Source organism: Periophthalmus magnuspinnatus, chromosome 2 (assembly GCF_009829125.3).
Source record: "Periophthalmus magnuspinnatus isolate fPerMag1 chromosome 2, fPerMag1.2.pri, whole genome shotgun sequence".
Classification (NCBI taxonomy): Eukaryota; Metazoa; Chordata; class Actinopteri; order Gobiiformes; family Gobiidae; genus Periophthalmus; species Periophthalmus magnuspinnatus.
In genome coordinates this window covers 13,646,635-13,669,766 of record NC_047127.1, presented here as the reverse complement: position 1 = coordinate 13,669,766, position 23,132 = coordinate 13,646,635, and positions in this window count along the sequence as shown.

The following is a 23,132-nucleotide window of genomic DNA, read 5'->3' as shown; positions in this document are numbered from 1 at the left end:
TATAAGTTTAGGTAGTATTTGAACCTATAGTATGGCCCATTCCCCATTCATATTCCATTGAGGTCCATACATTTCTCCTACTCCTCTTCTGATGCGGCAGATCTGGCTTCTATAAAGACGTTGGGTAAGATTACAACTAAATCAGTCTTGCGGCTTTTTTCTCTGGGAAAACTTATGAAGTCCTAAAAATCTGCGAGTTATGAACAGGGGAAACAGCAGGACTTCCCCCTCCTCAGACGCCTCCCTCTCTGCTCAAAGTGAAATCTAATACAAGCGTCACTGATCCTACCAATAATGAGTTAGTGACAGGCTGCGTGATAGCATTATAACTCACAGAAGCTTCTTAAATCCTACACAGGTACACGACCCAGAGACAGTAAAGCAGTTATTTCAACTCATATATTCTTTAGAAATTCATCTGGCACATAGTTTAAGCTCGTGGATACTGGTTATTTTAGTCATTTTGGTTGTTACTGGAACCATGTTAAAAGGTGCACTATATTTTCTTGTCTCCATGGAGATGCTGTCATTCATTCTTTGGCATTAAAGGGCCTGTATTATGCTATTTTCTGATCTATGTTTTAATGTTTCCTCATCAAAAACATCCCTGGAGTTGTGTTTTGTTTCATTCACACATGTTTCACTCATAAATCCTGCATATTTAGACTGAGTTCTTCTCTCAAACTGAAAACACTCTGTTCCAGCTTGTGATGTCATCATGTGGTGATACAGGAAGTGCTCCACTGTGTTTTTAAACTACATACACCTTCACTAGAATCATTTGGATGATTTCTGCCCTGGAATTGCCAATCTCTACTGAACTAAAGGTAAAAGGTAGATGTTAACTTGAAAACTACCACTTCATGACATCACAAGGTGGAACAGAGCGTTTTGAGCTTTGGAGATGTACAGACTAATAATAAAGTGTTACTAAAATGTGTGTGAATGAAACAAAACACAACTCTAGGCATGTTTTTTGAGGAGGTAACATTATAACATGACTTTAAGTTCATAAGAGTAAATTATGTGCAATATCTACCTGTCACTTTTTAAAAATTCAGTTAAATTAAGTCAAAAGTGCCTTAAAAAAGTTAGGTTTGCGAGAAGTTTAATACCATACTGTGGAACATTCCAGGCAAAGCTATAACATCACTATGAACCCTCTACCCAAAAAGTTACATAGTGCACTTTTAAGATCCAGTTTAGCCCTAATTTAGACCTGGTTTAGTCCAAGTTTAGTCCTGATTAAATGGTTAAATCCTTGATGTGTTCCTTGTACGCCCTAGTTTAGTTTTAGTTTTTAGCTGTCAATTGAGTATGTTTAGCTAATTCTGGTTGAGTTCTGATTTAGTACTGACCTGGTTTAGTCTGGTTGGAAATGTGTTTAGTCCCGCTTTAGACCTGGTTTAGTTATTCGTCCTGGATCCTGGTCTGGATCTGGTTTAGTCCCCGTTTAGTCCTCATTTAAACGTGGTTCAAGTCCTGGTTTAGCAACGTTTACATTTTTTCCCATTTATCTGATTTATAGACACCTTTCATTCATTTTCAGTCATGTGTAAAAGTGTTGAAGTCTTGGCACTTCTATTTCCATTGTTAGTATACATGAAATCAGTTTTGTGAAGTAGCTTGGTTCCAATTGACTGTTGGGGCATCAATCACTTCTTGCCAGCTGATTTAGATTAGCCCACCGTGACTCGCGCTAGAAGACAGGACTATGTTTACAAAGGACATACAACACCACTGAAGTTAGCACATAGTCTGTATATATTTAGGCTAGAAAAGGCTATGGTCCTTTTGAAGATTGTGATTTCAAAGTGCAAGAAAAGGGAGCTAAAAACAGTTCTCTTTCATGTTGATAGGATTTATAACTGTTTAAGAACAATGGACAAAGAGGAACCCGCTGGGAATGAGGTGAGATTATTAAAGCAACATGAGGATTAAGACAAGGGTCCTGTCAATCAAAACAGCACACACTTTCAGACCAGAAATGTTAAAATTATGCAGGGAAATAGGTTGAAAAGTGGTTTATCTGATTGGTTAAGATCATAGACTGTATTTATAAATGGACATAGCTAACCTGCTAGCTGCCGCGTTACAAAGAGGACGTTGGCATGGGCGCACTTCTGGCTCCATTGCCTTTGACTCCAATTCACTTTACACTGACAAACTTTCAAGCCTGTCATTTTGGTCTTAAAATGTTCGGATTAACCCGCTCTACGCCGATCCTGGTGTTTTGATTTCGCTATTGTGTCCGTAAATCAAGATATGAACTTTAATAACAATCACCCGGCCCTTGCTAAACCAGCGATGCAGGCGGGAAGGGCTTTTACCAGGATCGCACCGGATTGGGTCTTTGGTTGCTATTTTCAAGCCCCCGAATTCAGCAACATTTAAAATTCAAAATATGGCAAACAAATTGATCTTCCATATAACTTCGTCCTGCTTTAGTCTTGGTTGAGTTCCTGTAGTTTCATTTAATTGTGTTTGTAAATGGTTATGTCCAAAATTGCTATTACTTTTTCTTTCTTAGGTTCAGTCCCTCTTTGAGCTTTACCTGCATTTTGGTTAATACAAAGTCTATTTTAGTCCAACATAGATGCTGCTTACAAGTTTATTACAAATGTGACATGTAAACAGATTTGGGGGTTTGCATTACCTTTAAATAATCTTACAGTTCCAGAAATCAGATTATAATCAGATTTTGGTGTGCATGTAAACAAATCCAGTGAAAATACATTATAAAGCAAAAGAACATGTAACAATGGGAGTTCTTATCTTCACTTGGGAGCTTGTGGTTCACTGGTCAAACCACGCAGCCACCGCTCCCAACCCACAAAGATCTGTCTTACTTTAGTCCCAATAGAAACACAGCACTACATTACACGCTATCAAATGAATCGCTTCCAAAAGAATCGCTTCCAAAAGAGCTAAAAATCTCTAAATATATTTGACTTAATGCGAGCAATAGAAGACCAAGGTTGTGTCGTAGCCTCTTAGCGATTTGGACACACAGGTCGCTACTTAGAACAAAAACAAAAAACATAGCTAAACTCTGATAAAACTTGATTTCTGTCATAAATAATGATCAGATTGGACTTGCACAAGTGTTTATGGACTAATAATAATCATACACATTTTTGTTAAGCTGGATCTGACATAATTTTTGTCTGAGATGTGGAAATTCTCTCTCTTTCAACAGCTCAAGCTAAGGTAAGTGGCTAATGCTAGCAACTTTACATAACAACAGTTTATTTTATTAATAAACAGGATCAACAGTGAGATAAACCAGTGCTTCTGTCTCCTTCATTCAGTCGTGTTGTGCCCATTTAAAGACCTGTCGCTGTCCAATATTGTTTTTTTGACTCTCGCAATGCATTGTGGTCTATATTAACCGGTCTAGTGGCCACGGAAATGTTACACAGTGCACCTTTAACTGCTTTTATGGAAAACATCTATATCAAAACAGGAATCGTCTTGTCCGTGATCTCATCTTTCCTTTGTACAGATGTTAAAGATAATTTGACAATGATCTAGCGACGTTTCAGATTTAAGACACGGTGACAATAAAACCTAACCTTCTGAACATGCAAGATTTCCATTGGACAGTAACAAATGACATCTTGTCTGCTGTAAATCCAGAGCAGATAAGGTTGCAGGTAACGGATTGTCTGACAGCGGGACGGCTAAAGTTGGCGCTCCTATGTCAAAGCTTTATTAAGGCTTTTGATTATAACCAGCTGCCCCTCAAAATGCGAAAGACCATAGGAGCTAAAGTGACTTATAACCCAAAATGATCCAATGATGCTCTATGTGGAAGGATCTGAAGGACTTTGGGATCGTACCAAGAATGGAAACAGCATGATACAATAGAGAGTGAAGTGTCATAGATACTAGTGTGGGAGGACAGACACTACTGTCTATAATAATAATATATATATCAGCTTATAGGTAAACTTCAGGTCATACTGGGAAACAATGGGTCATGTACATAGACTTTATATATAAATGGACATAGCTAACCCATTCCAAATAAGAAGTGAGCATGGGCACGATTCCAGCTCCATCGACTCTGGCTCCAATTCACTTTCTATTGAAATACTATCGCCCCTGTCTCTTTAACTGCTGCTGTCAGGCTCATCATTTTGGTCTTATGTTTGTATTAACCCGCTCTACATGATCCTTGGAGTTTTTATTTCACTATTGTGTCCGTAAATCAAGATATGAACATTAATAACAGACAAATCAGGCGCCTTCTCTCCCTGAGGTTGCTTGCGGTAGCGTTAGCAACAGGTTTGATTGACAGCGAGGGTAAGTGCTCAGTCCCTGCTAAACCAGTGGTGTGGGCAGGAAGTGACGTTCCAGATTGGCTCTTTGGTTGCCTCGAGGTCGGAATTCCAAATATGGAACTTGGCTCCAAATTGGCCCCTATAACTGCTAGTCTCAATAAGCTTCATTTGACTGGAGCCAAACGCTATGGGTGACGTCACACTCACTTAGTCCACTTCTTTATACAGTCTATGATCACGTAGAGTAAGGATTATTAAACAGGAAATACAATACAATAACAACATATCTAAAAGCAGCACGTAAGACTTGCCAAGAGATGTTGATAATGATTGGCTGCCATGTCTCTGTCAGCCCCAGAGCAGCTGTGTCTATAGTCATGGCTTAACACAATCAAGTGAGAATATGAATGAATAATGCAATGTCTTCAATTTTTAAATGCAGACTCTAGAGCTTTTTTGCTGGGCGATATGCTTCTTGATTGCCTCCGGGGATCTCCATGGATTAAACTTAAAATTACATGTGTTTTTGTTGCTTAAAAATACATATGCATTCATCTATTCTTTTCTCCACAGATCTGACCTTTAACTTGGCCCGGTGGATATGTTAAGTTTAATGCCATACTGTGAAACATTTCATGCAAAGCGGAGACCAGAAACATTACATAGCGCACGTTTAAATTTAGCTGAGTTGACAAATTGTAAAGATAATTCCTGAATTATTATTAGACAGGAGTTCTTTCCTATTACCAATAGGACAGGCCTTGGCAGAGCTCTAAACTTTTTTTTCCCTTTCTGCAAACACTTTTTCACCTGTATAATCTGTTTCCATAGAACTTAACAGGCAATGGAATTTATCTTTCCAATGTGACAAGCCAGACTGACCAATGACTGTTGTTGACCAGTGCAACATAGAACGTGAGTATGAGATGACCAAGTGCTATGCTGGGGTTGTATTTTTCACCTGTTGTATGTTGCAAGTGACATGTAATCTGTCTAGCACAAAACCCAGGTGTGATCGCTCAAATTCTGCTCCAGGAAAATATTAATTAGTTGAATTGGGGCAGGCATCACTCTTTGAACAATGTGGTGTCTGACTGGGATGAGGAGGATTTCAAGATAGTAGAGCAGCAGAGTACAACCATCTACCAAAAAAAAACTCTTTAGTGAAGTTAATAAACCTAAAATAGCTTAAAGGTGTACTCTGTGACTTTCCTGCTGGAGGGTCATCACCATGGAGATGTCATTGCTTTGCCTGAAATGTTACACAGTATGATACGTATTCATGTATTCAGTTACAGGTGTTCATTCTTGTGCTTATTCTTGAGTCCATGTCTAGTACTCGGTTTAGTCACACTTTGGTCCTAATAGTTTTACCAGAATACTAAAATGTCAAACTTGATTTTGAAAATAAAAATAAACCCCAACCCCCAGTGGCTATGTCACTGGGGGTTGGGCTGGGGGTTGACACTATCCGCACTTCAATTACAGGCACAATTATGGTAAATGGTCATTTTTATATGGCACTTTTCCACCTTCAAGGCTCAAAGCGCTTTACATCAAGGAACCACTCACCCATTCACTCACATTCATACACCAGTGCACGCAGACACTGTTGGTGAGGTGGGTGAAGTGTCTTGCCCGAGGACACGACAACATTTATCTGTGGGAGCTAGAATCGCACTGCTAAACTGTGGGTCACTGGATCTGACCACTCTACCAATGATGTTTATGTCAAGAGTGGGATCTACAACGACTACTACTACTACGACTATTACTACTACTACTACAGATGGTGAGGAAGAGCTTATATAACCACAGTACATTCACTGTTTTTGAAAGAAATATCCCAAATAAAATTCCATAAACGTTGAATCTTATCATAATTTTTTCAGGATTGGGGTCCAAAAACTTGTCATATTAATCTCGTGGCATTAGGTCATTTCAACTGACAACGAACAGGTGGAGCTTTGTAGTTGAATAATGGCATTACTTTCTGAAGCTATTGTGAAAGAAAATGTTTGCTTATTTATACTGACAGAGATGTTGAATTTTCAGCCAGTTTTTGTTTTATGTGTACGGGCCCTGTAATTACAGAAATATTAACCATAAACCAGGTCAACACATCTGCAAATTCCACCATAGAATTCTGACCCGTCTCCAGATCCATTTCACACTATAGAGATTCTACGGTGTAATCTATTAACTTCATTTCAATGAGCGTTCTCTGTATGTCTGTGCTACAGGAGAGGAACTGGAAAGTACTATACATTTGCCGAGTCTGCATATTCATTCTTGCAGTGTTTCACATTCACACAATGCACTTTGGGAGTCCATTGTTCCCATATGAGCATGTGTAGCATTATGTACATTAAAGCAGTAAAAAGTGCTTTTAAGGTGAGCTGGTGGTAATTGCTATGAAAACATTTAGTCACAGCAGGAAGACAAAAGGAAATGGCATCAATGGACTGTTCACAGATTATGTACGGGCAACGTTTAGGCTCCTCTTTTATTTGGTCAGAACGTATTGTTATATTTCTTGTTCAAGTTTAAAGCTGCACAGTGTAACTTTTACGGTGGGAGGGCGGGTCAATCACCAGATGTTTTTTTTTTGCCTGCAAATTTGGCATTATATTTATAGATTATATATTTATAGAAAAGAAATCTCGTCAATTTCTTGTCTCACTGGAGAAGTTTGTAATGGTGTAACGTATGCAATGCTATATTGTGGAACATTCCTACCAAACTATATCCATGGAAACAAGGACTTGGTGCAGAATATTGAGTACAAAAATATGGCTTTTTTATTTAGTTTATATGGTTTCAAACTATTCACAGATTTTGTATAAAAGACTAATCTAAATTAAAATGCAACTGGTAACAAGTACTTTTTTCATGTGTACTTCATACTTTGGCGTAATAACAATTTTGGCAGCAGTACTTGTATTCATAATTGACAACCTTTTAGCCATGTAACTGTATGTTTACTTGAGTAGCGACTTCAGTACTCCTCCTTCACCGCTGATTACCACAAACACAAAATTGCAGCGGTCCCAGAATAGTGCCTTGCGGTGCCCACTTAAACATTACATTTTGAGGCTTTAACCGCTCACAAACTCCTGACCTTTGCCTTACTTGAAACACAATATCTCATGCTAACGCTAACCACGCGCTGCCAACGCTCCAGTCTGCGACCACAAAAATGGCATATCGCTGGGACCCTATGTTGAATCCAGAAATGATGATATTGCACATATTCATAGTTTGCTGAAATGCAAAATGACAAAATTCCTCCCTCGGCTTGTGCAACCACTGTGTTTTGTTATTTTTGGCAACGGTTTAAAGAGACATCTAAATACACATATGTTCTTGATAAGACGCAAGGGTTAGACACACCTTATGGAGACTACTACAGCCCAAATAATTACAGTAATATATTGTTTTTTAAGGTTAGCTTAGCATGCTATAGATGTGAAACGCAAGTGGCAGTGGCGGGTTACATCTGTTACATCTTAAGAACTGAAAAGCCAAAAATAAAGTTATTGGGTTGGGCCCCTTCTTTTGCAGCATTTACAGAAATCAGCTGGAGGACAAATGCTGAATTCCTACTCAATGGGACGTCCCGAAACACACATTTAGTACAGTGTAATAGCAGACCCATGTGCGTTAGGTATGGGCGCAGGCAAGCAGGCAGAGAGGAAATGGAAGACTCATTACATGGATGGGTTAAACAGAAACATTGTGTTGGAGCTAACATCAAGGGATTAGATTGTATCTTCGCAAAATGACATACTCTGAAAGGGAAGAGATCCTTAGCCAGCTCTTAAATTTCAACATTTAATGGCATCTTATCTCAATGCGTCAATGACATTGTTTCAGTCACTTTGCATTCCCGTAGATTTACATCTCTCTGGATTGTCAGTGTGGGGAATTGCTAAGCATATTAACGCTTGACAAAGAAGGATTTGCTCTGTCTTGTCTTTCTCGTCATAAACGCACGACAAAACGCACGCTTAATCTGCCGCGGTTTAAAGAGGCATTTGCCACACTACCTGAGCGAAATGTTGAACCCATTTCGGAGACAATGAGAGTGATTTCCTCATCTGGAGAAGAGGATCAGATAAATCAGGGAAGTGCAGCCAGAACAAAGTCAACAAAAACTTATTTTGACAAAGACGAGAGATGAGCGTCTGAATCCAATATTGCTACGAGTGAAACGTCCAGGTCATCCAAGTTCGACCAATCACAGCCCTCCGACTGAAGCTGGTTTTCTTTAAGGGGACAAAGTGCATCCTACCTTTGCACGCTAACATGCTAGCTCGCCAAATGCCCGCTAAATATCAGATCATACTTAGAATACTACCCTTACATCGAAAAGAGCGCATGTAGCTATCTGGAGTTGGCAAAGCAATAGAGTATCTCCTATGAAGTGACTGGAAATTTTAAACCAGATGCCCTGTTGAGGGACTTTTACAGAAGATAATGGATTTTTGACACATTTTGGTTCAATTTTTCTTTAATTAATAGCGATAATAACATGTAGCGTCATAGTTTATTTCTATTATAGCAACGTTGTGGATAAAATGAATTACGATAGCTTCTCCACAAAGGATCTCTTAAATTTCTTCCAGCTATTTCTAATTATAGCCAAAGTTAGATTAGTATTTAAGATTGCCCTATTAAAAACTAGCTCTTCTCACAATTGTGGTTTCTCAATATGAAAGACCAACCTGCCCAGTCTCCTTGTCGATCTGTGTCAAATTCTTGTTGCAATTCAAATCACAAAATCCTAAAAGGTTCATGTTTATCTAAATCCTGTATTCAAATGGCTGCTTCATCTATATCTCGGGCATTTGATGCATGTACTACACCTAAAACAGAAATCCCCTGTAGTCGTGCATAAGCATGACTTGCCACGTTTGCAAAAAAATCTCTGAATGATAAATAAAAGGTAATGATCCTATTATCATGCAGTGGTCCTGAGCGCGGCGCCTCACCTTTCTATTTGAATAATGATTTATAATCATATTAGCTCTCTCCGGAGCCCTGCTCTGGAAAAGTAAAAAGCTATTATCCAGTTGTCAGGCTGTGCGAGATGCCGAGGGAGATGGAGCAACGCACACAGACAGTACACACACACACATATGCCCACGCACACCCACACACACACACACACACCCCCACCCACACACCCCCACCCACACACACACACACACACTGCACTAACATCTACAGGGAAGGAACGCTCAGCTGCCTTTGAAATCTAAGCTTTGTTTAATCTAAGCTGGTATCACAAGAAATGTAACTGAGTTTGGCAAATTGTTCTGATCAATTACAACTCCATATCAGGTTGATGATTATTGGTTGAAAATAATACAACACTGAATTAATTAATTTTGTTTTGGGGGCAACAATAGCTCAGCCATTTGAGCGTCTGCCCACAAACCCATAATGATGTTGTGTTCTTGGGCAGGACACTTCACCCCTCTACACCCACCCACCAATTATTGTATATGACAAATAACAGTAAGAGTGGGAAATATGGCCAAAAATGTATGTCACAGTGTTTGTGGAGCCAGATCACAATTTTGATTTTATCAGGATCCATGTACAGTTTGTTATTTCCTGTTGTCTTTGAGGTAAATACAGTCATCTGTTTCTTCTTTAAAGTCATTGGTCCAGCTGTCACACACACAGACTGTATGAAGAAGTGGACTGAGAGAGTGTAAAGTCCCACATAGCATTTGGCTCCAGTCAAATGAAGCTCATCGAGGTTAGCAGTTACAATGGCAAATTTGAAGCCAAATTCCATATTTGAAATTCTGCCCGCGAGTATGACAGCAACCAAAGAACCAATCTTTAGCAGGGAGCAGGCGCTTAGCAACACTGTCCATCAAACCTGTTACTAGCTGCTACCTGGAGTGACCTTGGGGAAAGAAGTTGCCTGATTTGTCTGTTATTAATCTTCATATCTTGATTTACGGACAAAACAGCAAAATAAAAACACCAGGATCATGCAGAGCAGGTTAATACGAACATTTTAAGACCAAAATGACGAGGCTCACTGCAGCAGTTATAGAGAGCGGGGCCACAGTTTTTCAATAGAAAGTGAATTGGAGCCAGAGTCGATGGAGCCGGAAGCGCGCCCATGATCACTTCGTATTTGGAACATGGCAGCTAGCATGTTAGCTATGTCCATATATATATATATATATATATATATATATATATATATATATATATATATATATATATATATATATATATATACACACAGTCTATACTCATGCAGATGCTAACCAATATAAGAGTTGCATTAAATAGAGAAATTACTGTCCAGCCTAAATAAGTGACTATAAACTGCCCATTGAGGCTGAATGTACATGTATGTCTGTGTCAGCCTTGCAACTAATTAACTTGCAACTCAAAGTAATAATAATACAATATGTTTGTATCAATGTGCTGTGACACATTATGGAGATTGGTGAGAGACATACAGCCTAATGCATACGCAGAAGACGAAATAAGATATCACGCATCACTGATCAATACTGCCACATCCGGCTCTAATCCCCTAAAACAGATCAGAGCAGAGGCCGGGCGGGTTATCTCAGCTCAAGTTGTTTACCTTAAAAAGCGCTTTTGATTGAAACTCCGCACATGCAGTTTGTCATTAAGCTATTTCTCCAGACAGCTCTCAGATTGGCTTACGAGATTGCAAAAATGTTGAGGAATGGCAAATACAAAACACAAATAAGTTTCTCTATAATGTATAGGGCCGCTCTATGCGTACAGCGTACAGGTTAGATGAGACAAGAGGTATTTGGTTCATATTAATCGAGGGGCGTTTAATGCGTTTGTTCTTAAAGTGTGGGCAGGATTTGAATGTGGGGAGGAAGTTTTAGTTTGAGCGTTTAAGTTGCAATGTTTGAAATTATGTTCTATAAAAATGAATATTAGATGCAAAATTGAATTAGTATGTAATTAATGTAATTAATTAACGATAACAATTTCCAACAACAAGGGTTAGTGTTTGTTTAAAAGTGGTGAATCTGCCAACTGGTTTTCTCCGTATAAATGTAATTGCTTACTCAGGAATGTCCCATAGAATGACATTAAACATAATTTCCATGGAGACACACAGTGATAACCATAGACTGTATATATAAATGGACATAGCTAACACGCTAGCCCCGCTCCAACTTTACATTGAAAAACTGTCGCCCCTCTCTCTGTAACTACTGCAGTGAGCCTCGTCTTAAAATATTCATTATTAACCTGCTCTACATTTTAATTTTGCTATCGCATCCTTAACTCAAATTATGAACATTAATAACACACAAATCAGGCAACTTCCTTTCCCGAGGTCGCCCACCTCTTGCTAAACCAGCGGAGCAGACAGGAAGCGGCGTTTCCTTCAACAGCCTCACTCCGGATTGGCTCTTTGGTTGCTATGATACTCGCGGTCGGAATTCCAAATATGGATGGATGGATAAGTTCGCCGCTATAACTGCTCTAGCCTCGATAAGCTTCATTTGACTGGAGCCGAACATTGTGGGCGACAAAACACTCACTTAGTCCACTTATTTATACAGTCTATGGTGATAACTTAGCTGCTAATTCACTGAAAAGGAAAGAATTATATATAAAAAAAATTTTATTACAAAATATATTGCTAGTGCTGTATCTAAATGAATGAATTCCTTGCTCGTTTTTTCTCATATCTCAGATCCATAGGCTAAATTAATCTCCCCTGATCTGCATGTTGATCGTCTAAAGTCAAATATTTCAAACCTGACTTTATGAAATCTCCCATCGCATTATTACCCTAGAGGACAACATCATATTACGCAAACGCCATCCAAAAAAAGAACAAAAACAGGGACCATTGTGCACAAAGAATCCTTGGCCTAAACATGTCATTTTAGCACCAGTCAGCTGTGAACATGACTTGGCCTGACCTCACCCCATCTTAAGCAGGCTCATTTGGCTTTCAACAGGGCTCCAGTGACCACCGACACAATGAGAGGGCCAGCCACTATAGTAATTACACCATGCAAATGCCATTCTCCCATTTTATACAGGCACTGTCATATCGCGCTGCTTGGTTTTATCAGAACGGAGCACGCAACATCTGTGGCACTGGGAAGGAATACAGCGGGGATGGGCTTTCATTCATTTATGTGAATACTGGCCCCTGCTATAGACTAAGGGGCTTACTGTTCAAAATGCATATGGGTTTCAATGTGTTTTTGGTATATGGAAATTGCACGGTTTAGTCCTTCGATTAGCACTTTATATATAACTACACAGCCTTAATAAAGCATGAACTACGACTTAATTCATAATGAACAACTAGTAGTGATGGGACTTACGACTCTTATCAGATCTGAATCTTTTGGATCAGTTCTCATAAAAGAGACATTCAAAAGACAGGCGCTTTTTATATTTATTTATATGACAGAAGACAGTGTGAGAACTCATTTTAACTGCAAACTAACCAAAGAGTAATGACCGAGACTAAAATGTGTTTAAAATGATTCAAACTGAGACTGGAAGAGTGGAATGCCCCTCGATTTGGATTTATGAATAATCTAAATAAAACACTGCACGACAATAATAACATTTTCTAAACTCACTGTTATTATGATGCCAAATATGTTTTTTGTGCAAAAAGCTCTCCTTGTTTCTATGTTGATTCTTGTGTCAGTTCAGTGTAAAAATGTGTAAAGATTTGGTTATTTTAAAAATGAGATCCAGTCTCATTGTTCATGTAAAGGAACCGTTCAAAAGAGCCGACTCGTTTGTCAACGTCACAACTAACAACTAGCTGCTCTAGTGATTCAGTTTAATTAAAGGGCTAGGGTATTAATTAAGCAGTACCTAAGCCTGAACCATTCTTAATAAACTAATTGTTCAGTGAATTAGGTCAAAATCTGGGACTAAACCAGGAAACTAAACCTGAACTAAACCAGCCTCAATTCAGGACCAAACCAGGACAAGTGTGAACACAGCCATAGCTATTCCAAGACTGGTTTAGACAGGTTAGGATTGAGTAAGTCTGAGTTTATACCTTACTTTTCTTGGTTTTGACTACAGGTCCCATATATGCAGACCTGGGGCTGCTACTCCATATGGAAGAGGGGTCACTGCTGGAAGAAAAAAAGGTTTTAAAGATGCAAAACACCAACCACAACTACGACTACAGCTACAACTACAACTACAGCTACAGTGAAATATGAACGCCTAAAACTGGTCAGATTGCTTTCATAATATGGATGGTCCAATCTGATATTTTTTTTTTTGCTTCTGTGGCGGATAACCGACGAAAATGAAGCTTTTAAAATCCATAGCAAGGACTTCAATTTTTTTTAACGTTATAGTAAAGCTCACGATTTAACTTTTTGCTTTGGTAAAAATAACAAAACGTATTTATATGACGTCATTTTTACCCATTAGTCTGTTCAGATGGACAAGTCTGAGCACAGGATAATCTGGAAATGAAACTGATGCCGTGCAGGAAAATATCAGTGCCAAATATCAGCTACATTTTCAATACCGATATCTTTGGAAGCCCTGCTATCACATAACCCATCCCTAATTCATAATTGGTCTAAGTCTTTACTCCGAGAGCATAATCTTAACCACTCGGCTAAATAGGTGGTTTGTCAGGTAGCGCGGAGCAGCTGGTACAAGCGTCTGTGTTCCCCCAATGGACCGTTCAGTGCGCACTTGGCTGCCGACCAGAGAGGATGATGGGTAAACCTCTGCTCCTCTGCGTTCCTCTCTCCTTTCACCTGTCTCCATCGCTGCTTTTTTTCCCCCTTCTTCTGTTCTTTCAAACCCAGAAATATATGCATCGGCAGACATCCCCAGCGAACGGCGCCCCCTCTCTCCCCCCTCCTCCGCTTCTATTGTGAGTCGGGTGGGAAAAAGCACAAATATATACGGAAACACAGCCATGCATGACCGGACAAACAGCGAGTGGTGAAGGAGCTATAGAGAGTAACTACGCAGAAAGCAGAGATGAGTACAAAGACACAGACACGGAGCTTGACATTTCATTTTAGCCGCTAGAAAAACCTCGCTGTCATTCACGTCATAGGCCACTGCTTCGCAAACGGTGGGATAGGCACAACTGGTAAACGCGGGGCTACTTTGCATGATTGCGTTTATTGGGTTATTTTAGGAAAGTTTTAGTGCTGATTTAGATTGACAGTTCAGACGTGGCTCGGGTCTGACTTTTTACTGTCTTAAAAAGTAATTAAAGCGCCCGTATTACGCTGTTTTCTGATCTATGTTATAATGTTGTTTCCTCATCAAAAACATACCTGGAGTTGTTTTGTTTTACTGCATATTTAACACACATTTCCTGTATATTTAGACTGAGTTCTTCTCTCAAACAGAAAACACTCTGTTCCACCTTGTGATGTCATGTGGTGATACAGGAAGTGCTCCAGTGTGTTTTTAAACTCCACACACCTTCACTAGAATCGCTTGGATGATTTCAGCCCTGGAATTGCCAATCTCTACAGAACAAAAGGTAAAAGGTAGATGTCAACTTGAAAACTACCACTACATGACATCACAAGGTGGAACAGAGCATTTTGAGCTTTGGAAATGTAGACAGACTAATAATAAACGTGTGAATGAAACAAAACACAACTCCAGGTAAGTTTTTGAGGAGGTAGTCAAGGTAGATAGTCTTTAAAACATTTTCAGAAACAGGAGCAGAGTTTACTGTGACGATAAAGTTAGCAACAACTAGCATGCAAACGTTGTACTTCCTGATTACGGGACAATAATGTGCTTTATAATCAGGTGCAGACAGGACATCGACCTTATTTTGACCTCAAGAACTCTTCTGTAGGTTTTGGTCCTGATGCAATCCAGGTTTGGAACTTGAATTATTCCTAGTTTTATCCAGATTTAGTCTAGTCCTACTCTTTTTTTGACCTAGATCTGGTTATGTTCCAAATATGGTCTTGAGGTTTTGAATGAGAGCTGAAAGTCTTGATTTAAAAAACAGTGTCCAGATGACCACCTTTGAAACTGCAACTTGATAGTGTGTTAACAACGAGGGCTTACCGCATTATAATACAGGCTTTTCTGCAGCGTAGTCTTGTCATAGCTCTGGCATATGGTCCCAGCAAAGCGGTTTATAGACTTGAGTTAGTCCTGTTTTAGTCCTAGTTTAGTCCCAATTTAATGCTAGTTTAGACGTGATATAGTCCTGGTCGGTAAACTAGTTAAGACTTAGGTTAGTCCTGGTTTGAGCGGGGGTTTTCCGGTTTTAATTGATCTGAATAAGATCTTTAGTCCTGGTTCTTCTTGAGTCCTGGTTAATCTTGATTTAGTACTATTTTAGTCCAGGTTAAATCGGTTTAGACCCATTTTAGCATTGCCACAAACCTTGGATTTTACCGAATTTACTCCCAGTTATAATTAGGCTTTGTTTAGTCCTGGTTTAGTCTTTTTTTTAGACCTGGTTTAGCCCTAATTTGAGCCTTTTTAGCGAGTTCAAAATGGTACTTAGAAGGCCAAATATTTTCTAACTTTGTGAATTACTGTTTAGGCCCCTCATAGGAAAAAACAAACGGAAATCTATGCTTATTTTCTTAAGGCTGTGTTGTATGTGTTAGCTTGTCAATGCGTGGCCTCATTACATTTAAGCTAGCTCGTCGCCGAAGATAAATGGTACCTGTTAGCCGAGGGAAATTGGTTTTTGGAGGACACCAACATAGTTCCCACTGCCAAGTATGTAGTTAGCTCCGGCGACTGATTTATTTCTGTGAACAAAAGCAAAGGAAAAGATGAGAGAGGGACAGGACCAGAACAAAACTATAGCATTGTGCGTTTCTTTATACGCCATTTTCAACCATTCCAAAACAGTTTTCTGTATTAAAATGTTGAAAAATGTGCCATGGTTTTACTGGATGGAGCAGAAAAGTCTTATAGCACACATCTGGTAACCATATCATCTGGAGACTTTGTGAAATTAAAACATAAATTCTGTACTATTAGGCAAGGCAAGTTTCTTTGTATAGCACAATTCGTACACAAAGTAATTCAAAGTGTTTTATAGAATAAGACAGACATTAAAAACACAACACAACAAATCAAAACATGAATAATCATCATAAAATTTGCATTAAAAGAGAAGAGTGCAGAATATAAACGTTTCAGTGGTTGTTTGGAGCCTGGATTTAAGAGGTTTAAGAGGTTAATTCAATTGTCTTGTTACTACCCAGTCTAACCAAGCAAATAAGCTTAAATTATTTCTACAAACGTTTATGATAGAGCAGTTGGAAATTTGGCAAGGCAAGTTTATTTGTACAGCACAATTCGTACGCAAGGTAATTCAAAGTGCTTTACAGAATAAGAAAGACATTAAAATCACAATACAACAAATCAAAACAAGAATAATAACAAATAATCATCATGAAATTAACATTAAAGTAGAAAAGTGCAGAATAAAAACCTTTCAGTCACACACACAGCTAAAAAGAACCATTTTGAGCCAAAGTCGAGGCCTGTGTCACATCTTGAGGAAAATTGTTCCAGGTTTTAGCTGCATAAAACTGAAACACTGATTTCCCATGTTTAGTCCTGGTTTAGTCTCGGTTTAGTCCTGATTCTGGCACCAGCAGGAGGCCGGTCCCTGAAGTCCTCAGACTGTGAGATGATTCATATGGAACTAACATGTCAGAAGTGTGTTTGCTATTTTATACTATTTAGAATTTACCTTTTAATGTAATGCGACATCCCTGCTAGCATATACAGGTTTACTTTACTATTTTGTTACACTATACAATTACAAAGATGACTGAAAGTGCACTATGTAACTCTGGAGCAGAGTTTGTCACCTACTTGTCTCCATGGAGATGTTAATACTTTGCCTGGAATGTTCCACAGTCTGCCTTTAAACTTACTCCTGAGTAGAACCAGGAAGTCTGAGCACATATGTCATGACTGATAGGTTTTTATTCTGCACTCTTCTGTTTTAATGTTAATCTTATGACAATTATTCATGTTTTGATTTGTCGTATTGTCATTTTAATGTCTTTCTTATTCGGTAAAACACTTTGAATTACTTTGTGTACCAATTGTGTTGTACAAATAAACTTGCTTTGCCTTATCTATGTCCATGAAGCCAAGCAGATGCTGTCACAAGGCCAGGTTACAGGACAGATCTGTGGAGAAGCATCCTGCTCACAGAAAGAACGCAGGTATTTCTTAGCAATAAAATACCTGCAACTGAATAAAAGCAAGAAAAGTTAGTTACAGAGGACCTGTTCAAGTCAAACCAAAACTACGTGCATGACAATATTGCACATTTTTATACAGGCATGTTTTCCTAATTATATTCATCTCCGAAATTCCCACTTGCACAAGGTCCAGACGTTCACAGTGTATTTTTGGTCACTTAATGCACTCCCAAGAGACCAAACCACCATCCCCAAAATCATTTAAACTCTGAGAAACTTTGGCCAAGAAAAAAAACAAAGAAGATGCGATGGCGGTATCTCTTTTCATGAGCGAACTGACCTCTGCAGCCTCCACATCTGCAGCGTCCCTCAAGTCTGATCAAAACAGACAGGATATGACCTCATCGGCGACCCCACGACCCCAGGAAGTGCTTCAAAAGAGAATGAGAGTTCATCAGGGGAAGACTAGCACGAGATGAGGTTACGCCGTGACCTCATGTGGGATCGGCGCAGAGATTTTTGTTTGGTTTTTATGATGAACATGTGTCAAGAAATGCAGAGCTGTATTCAGGCTGTTTGGGACACAGCTGCAAAAGGAGCAAGGGGGCATTTCCTTATTTCATGTTCATTTATAAAAGTATTCTGAGCAAGAAATTGGCCAAATTAAACCATCCAACAACTTTAGGTCTAAGGAGGGTCAAATCTTGAGAAGCGTTGGTTTATTTGTGAATGTTTTGGATCATTTCTAGTGTGGTCAACAAGATGGTAGTAGGCCTGTCGTGATAATTACCATATTTTCCGGAGTATAAGTCGCACCACCCAAAATACGCATAATAAAGAAGAAAAAAACACATATTTCACTTATAAATCGCTTCTGAGTATAAGTCGCACCCCCGGCCAAACTATGAAAAAAGTGCGATTTATAGTACGGTACTATATCCGCTTATCGTTCGGTACAATTTCTTTGCGATAGTGGCGAGATTTTTGCTGTTTTTACATTACAGATGCAAGATTTGAGCTGTAGATGGTAGAATAAATAATAAATAACGTCTATGGCGATTCTTAAAAATGGTTTTATTGGGATTATCTTGTGTCAGTAGGAGTAGTAGTAGTTTCAATACTACCGTCTTCGGCGATATTTCTCAGTAGCATCATATCGTACTTAAAAATGTGTTATTGTGGTAGGCCAAGATGGCAGCACGGTCCATTGCTCAATATATATATAGTGTACAAGGTAGGGTTGTACAAAAATGATACCCAGATACTAACTGATATTAAAAACTAGTATCGAAACTTTGAACAATAGGAGACATTTTGACCTCGAGTTTAAGGATTGTCTTATCATCTTATCAGAACTAGAATAAAACAACAAAGAAATATAGAAAACAGTCGAGTTAGAGTTTGATATATTGAAAACGGTATGTAGTATCGAGCCGATTCGTTAGTATCGAAATAAAGAATCATAAAGAATCAAATGCATTTTAATATCTCAAATGTAAAATTGTTTTTGGTCACTGGGTCAAGGAAGAAAACCAAACGAGACAGCCAATACTACATAAAATCTGACATTTAAAAACAAAAACGGCTGGAAATGTTTTGATTTGAAAGCTTCCGTATTAGCTCGATTTGAATTAGCATATACAGCTAAATTTGCATTTCCTGCTTGCACAATGGTTTCATAATGTTTGTACCATGACATATTTCAAACTGTTTACAATTTACCTTGAAAAAAATCTCACCGTGCTCATGGGACTGCCGTAAACACAACTACACTGCATTCGCGCAAACCACAAAATAACGAGGCGCTCTACATTTACAAATACTATACCTGCTTTCTCAATAGGGCCAGTTGCTTTCGCTAATAGAGCATTATGGGCACCCAGGGACCGTGAGTGACAGATGATGTATGTGGCTTGTGGCTGCTCCTGCCTCTCAAAGCTATAGCCTGATAAAGGGAGGACTAGATTGGAACAAGCAGAGTGATGAATGGCCTACACGACGCATAGATCTGTCTCATTAGAAGGAAAGGCAGACGCTCGTGTGGCTATTTGGCTAATGTAGCGAGTCCCTGCATTGTGTCGGTGGATACTAGCTATACACTACGCGCACGGGTCTGGAAATTAATGGCACGCTAAATATACGTTGAGGGTAGCTTGACCTCTTGTAATGGCGACATATGGGATTAACCTTGGTTGTCAGCGGCGAGCATTGTTAGCACAGCGAGCTTCAAAATAGATATTGGTAAGCCACGGTTGGAGCTGGAGGAATAAGAATGTTGATTTATTTTGCCTGGAGGGGATAAAGAGGCGCGTTTAGGATTAAAGGATTGGAAGTTTGCCTTTTAATAAACGGTGGGATGGAGGTAGAAAGAGGTGCGGTGGATTAGCGAGGGATGGGTTTCAAAAAGTAGTAAAATGTGTCCTCGAAGCTTAAGGACGGAGAAAGGAGAGAGGAGCGCGAATGGTAATTAGCAGTTTTTAAAAGGCAAGTTATTGAAAATCAAACAAGCTAATCCCTATTTAGGAGAGATCACATGTTGGTGCTTCCTTGTGTGAGTTTTCTTGGGTTAATAACTGTTTTATTTTTGGCTTCTGGGGCAGTGATTTTTCTTTTTTCTGATGCCCAACCTGATCAAACATCGTCTATGCGTAGTGCTATGGTGCTATGGTGGATACTATATTTTGAAATTTTAAAGTTCGGTTGGCGTTTGAAATGTTAAATATTGCTTTTAAATGTTTGCGTTTCTGTTTAAGCAAGTGTAAAACGATACGGAACACTTGGGTAGACAAAATCCAAACTCATTTTCATTCGTACAAACCAAATGTACCAAAATTTGAGAGTATCACTTTAAATATTAGTACATTTTGAATTATGGGTAGTGATTTTTTCTTTTTTTTTTTGGAAATATGTACGTGTATTATGGTGCCAACTCCATTGCCTTTCAGTACAAAACAGTATTATAACAAGAAAGAATAAAGATTTATATAAAAATGATGTAAGAGTGTAGACGTCCTATAGCACGAACAGCCACCATTCACTGCAGAAATTGCTCAGAATGGCTCTCAATAGGACAGGAGGCTTACAATCATTCAATTCTTTACAAGTGCTAATAAAACCGAATTAAACCCCACACAATTAGCCCTCCCAAATAGCCCCTGATTTTAACTGCCAGATACCATCAGCCGCATTATAAACTTGAATGGGCCGCGATGATTCATAAAAGCCATTGACGACATGAATTCACGGGCCGCACTCCACTCCGCTCTTTTTACCGCCATGATGGATTTGCCATTTAGCCTGACCCCATATTCATTAAAAGGGGATTTAAGCCTGTTAGGGAGGCAGGGGAGAGGGGCCCTTGGGGGACTGTGTTTGCCTTGTCGCGCTGCTGCCTTTGGGGCCATAACTCTCACTCAGACAGGCCTGGTTAGGTTAGCCACTAGCGGTTTTATTAGCGGTAGCAGCTGCACTCCTTTCCACCTCTATAAAAGGTAATTACTGCGGGTGCTAACAGGCTAATTGATTGCTAATTAGCTGAACCGGTTCTTTGAGTATTAGGAGATACTGGCAGGGAGACGTGACGCTAGCTTAAGAGTTAGCATTGCAGTTATTTTAGATCTATTTTAGGATTTTCCTGTGTCAAAGTTTAAGATAAATAAATTAACTTAACCGGTTCTTTGAGTATTAGGAGATATTGGTGAGGATATGTGATGCTAGCTTACAAGTTAGCATTGCTGTGATTTTAGGTTATTTTAGGATTTTCCTGTGTCAAAGTTTAAAATAAATAAATTAGCTGACCCGGTTCTTTGAGTATTAGGATATTTTTTGCGGGGACATGTGAGGCTAGCTTAAGAGTTAGCATTGCGGTTATTTTAGATCTATATTAGTATTTTCTTGTGTCAAAGTCAAAAATAAATAAATTAGCCAAACCGATTCTTTGAGTATTAGGAGATATTGGCAGGGAGATGTGATGCTAGCTTAAGAGTTAGCATTGCGGTGATTTTAGCTGTATTTTAGGATTTTCCTGTGTCAAAGTTTAAAATAAAAAAAGTAGCTAAACCAGTTCTTTCAGTATTGTGATATATTGGCGGGGAGACGTGACGCTAGTTTAAGAGTTAGCATTGCGGTGATTTTAGCTGTATTTTAGTATTTTCCTGTGTTAAAGTTTAAAATAAATAAATTTGCGGAACCGGTTCTTTGAGCATTAGGAGATACTGATGGGGATACGTGATGCTAGCTTGCGAGTTATTATTGCAGTGATTTTAGGTGATTTTGGAATTTCCTGTGTCAAAGATTAAAATAAATAAATTAGCTGAACCGGTTCTTTGAATATTCAGAGATACTGGCGAGGGGATATGATGCTAGCTTACGAGTTAGCATTGCGGTGATTTTAGCTGTATTTTAGGATTTTCCTGTGTCAAAGTTTAAAATAAAAAAAAATAGCTGAACCAGTTCTTTCAGTATTGTGATATATTGGCGGGGAGACGTGACGCTAGCTTAAGAGTTAGCATTGCGGTTATTTTAGATCTATTTTAGTATTTTCCTGTGTTAAAGTTTAAAATAAATAAATTTGCTGAACCGGTTCTTTGAGCATTAGGAGATATTGATGGGGATACGTGATGCTAGTTTACAAGTTAGCACTGCAGTGATTTAAGATCTATTTTAGTATTTTCCTGTGTCAAAGTTTAAAATAAATAAATCAGCCGAACCGGTTCTTTGAATCCTGGAGGGACTCTGTCTCTCGGCTGGCCTGGGAACACCTTGTTGTCCCGCTGGAGGAAGTGTCTGGGTTGAGGGAAGTCTGGGAGTTCCTGTGACCCGGCCCTGGATAAAAGGAGGAAAATGAATGGATGAGATGATACTTTAAGACATATTTTATTGTTTGATCCTATATTTTAAAGATGGAGATAATTACGGTATTGGTGCATTGTGTCATATGTCAAATCTCACCCAATTCCAAAATGAAATCCAACAAAACTGTTTCAAAATATTCAGAATCCTGCAAGATCCTGGCGTTGTAGAAGCGATAGGAGCAAAATGGGAGCTGTTGCCACACTCCAGAGAGCACAGGGCCCCACTATACACTTTCATATGGAAATTAGGGGCCAAAAGCAGCCAGAGGAAGAGATAGGAGTCAAGTGGAGGAGGTGAATCGCAAAATAGATATACAAACCATTGTGGGTAGGTATTTCAAATAATCTAATAATGAAAAAATGACTAAATAAATGAAATCTATATGGTATTGTCCTGCCTTTTGTCAAAAGCATTTTCTAAAATTTGACTTGAAATTAGACCTGTCATGCTGAAAAATGACAACAAACTGAAACTACTTCATGCCACTGACACAATAACCCTAAAGCAGGAGAAATACCTTCAAAATATTAGCATTAATCAAATAAAAACGCAGTGAATCAATATAGCAATTATCACGATGGCCTATTTGAAATGTTTTGACTGCATATGTTATTAGGTCTATACAGCTTTACATGGGTTGTTACTCTGAGTCCTCCTCTTGTGTAATTTAATAAAACACTGATGCATTCTGGTCTAATTATTTGTGATTGGTGAGTTTGATCCTGTGTGACAAAGCTGCAAATCAATTTCACACCATGGGACAAACGTGTTTCTGAGTAACACTGTA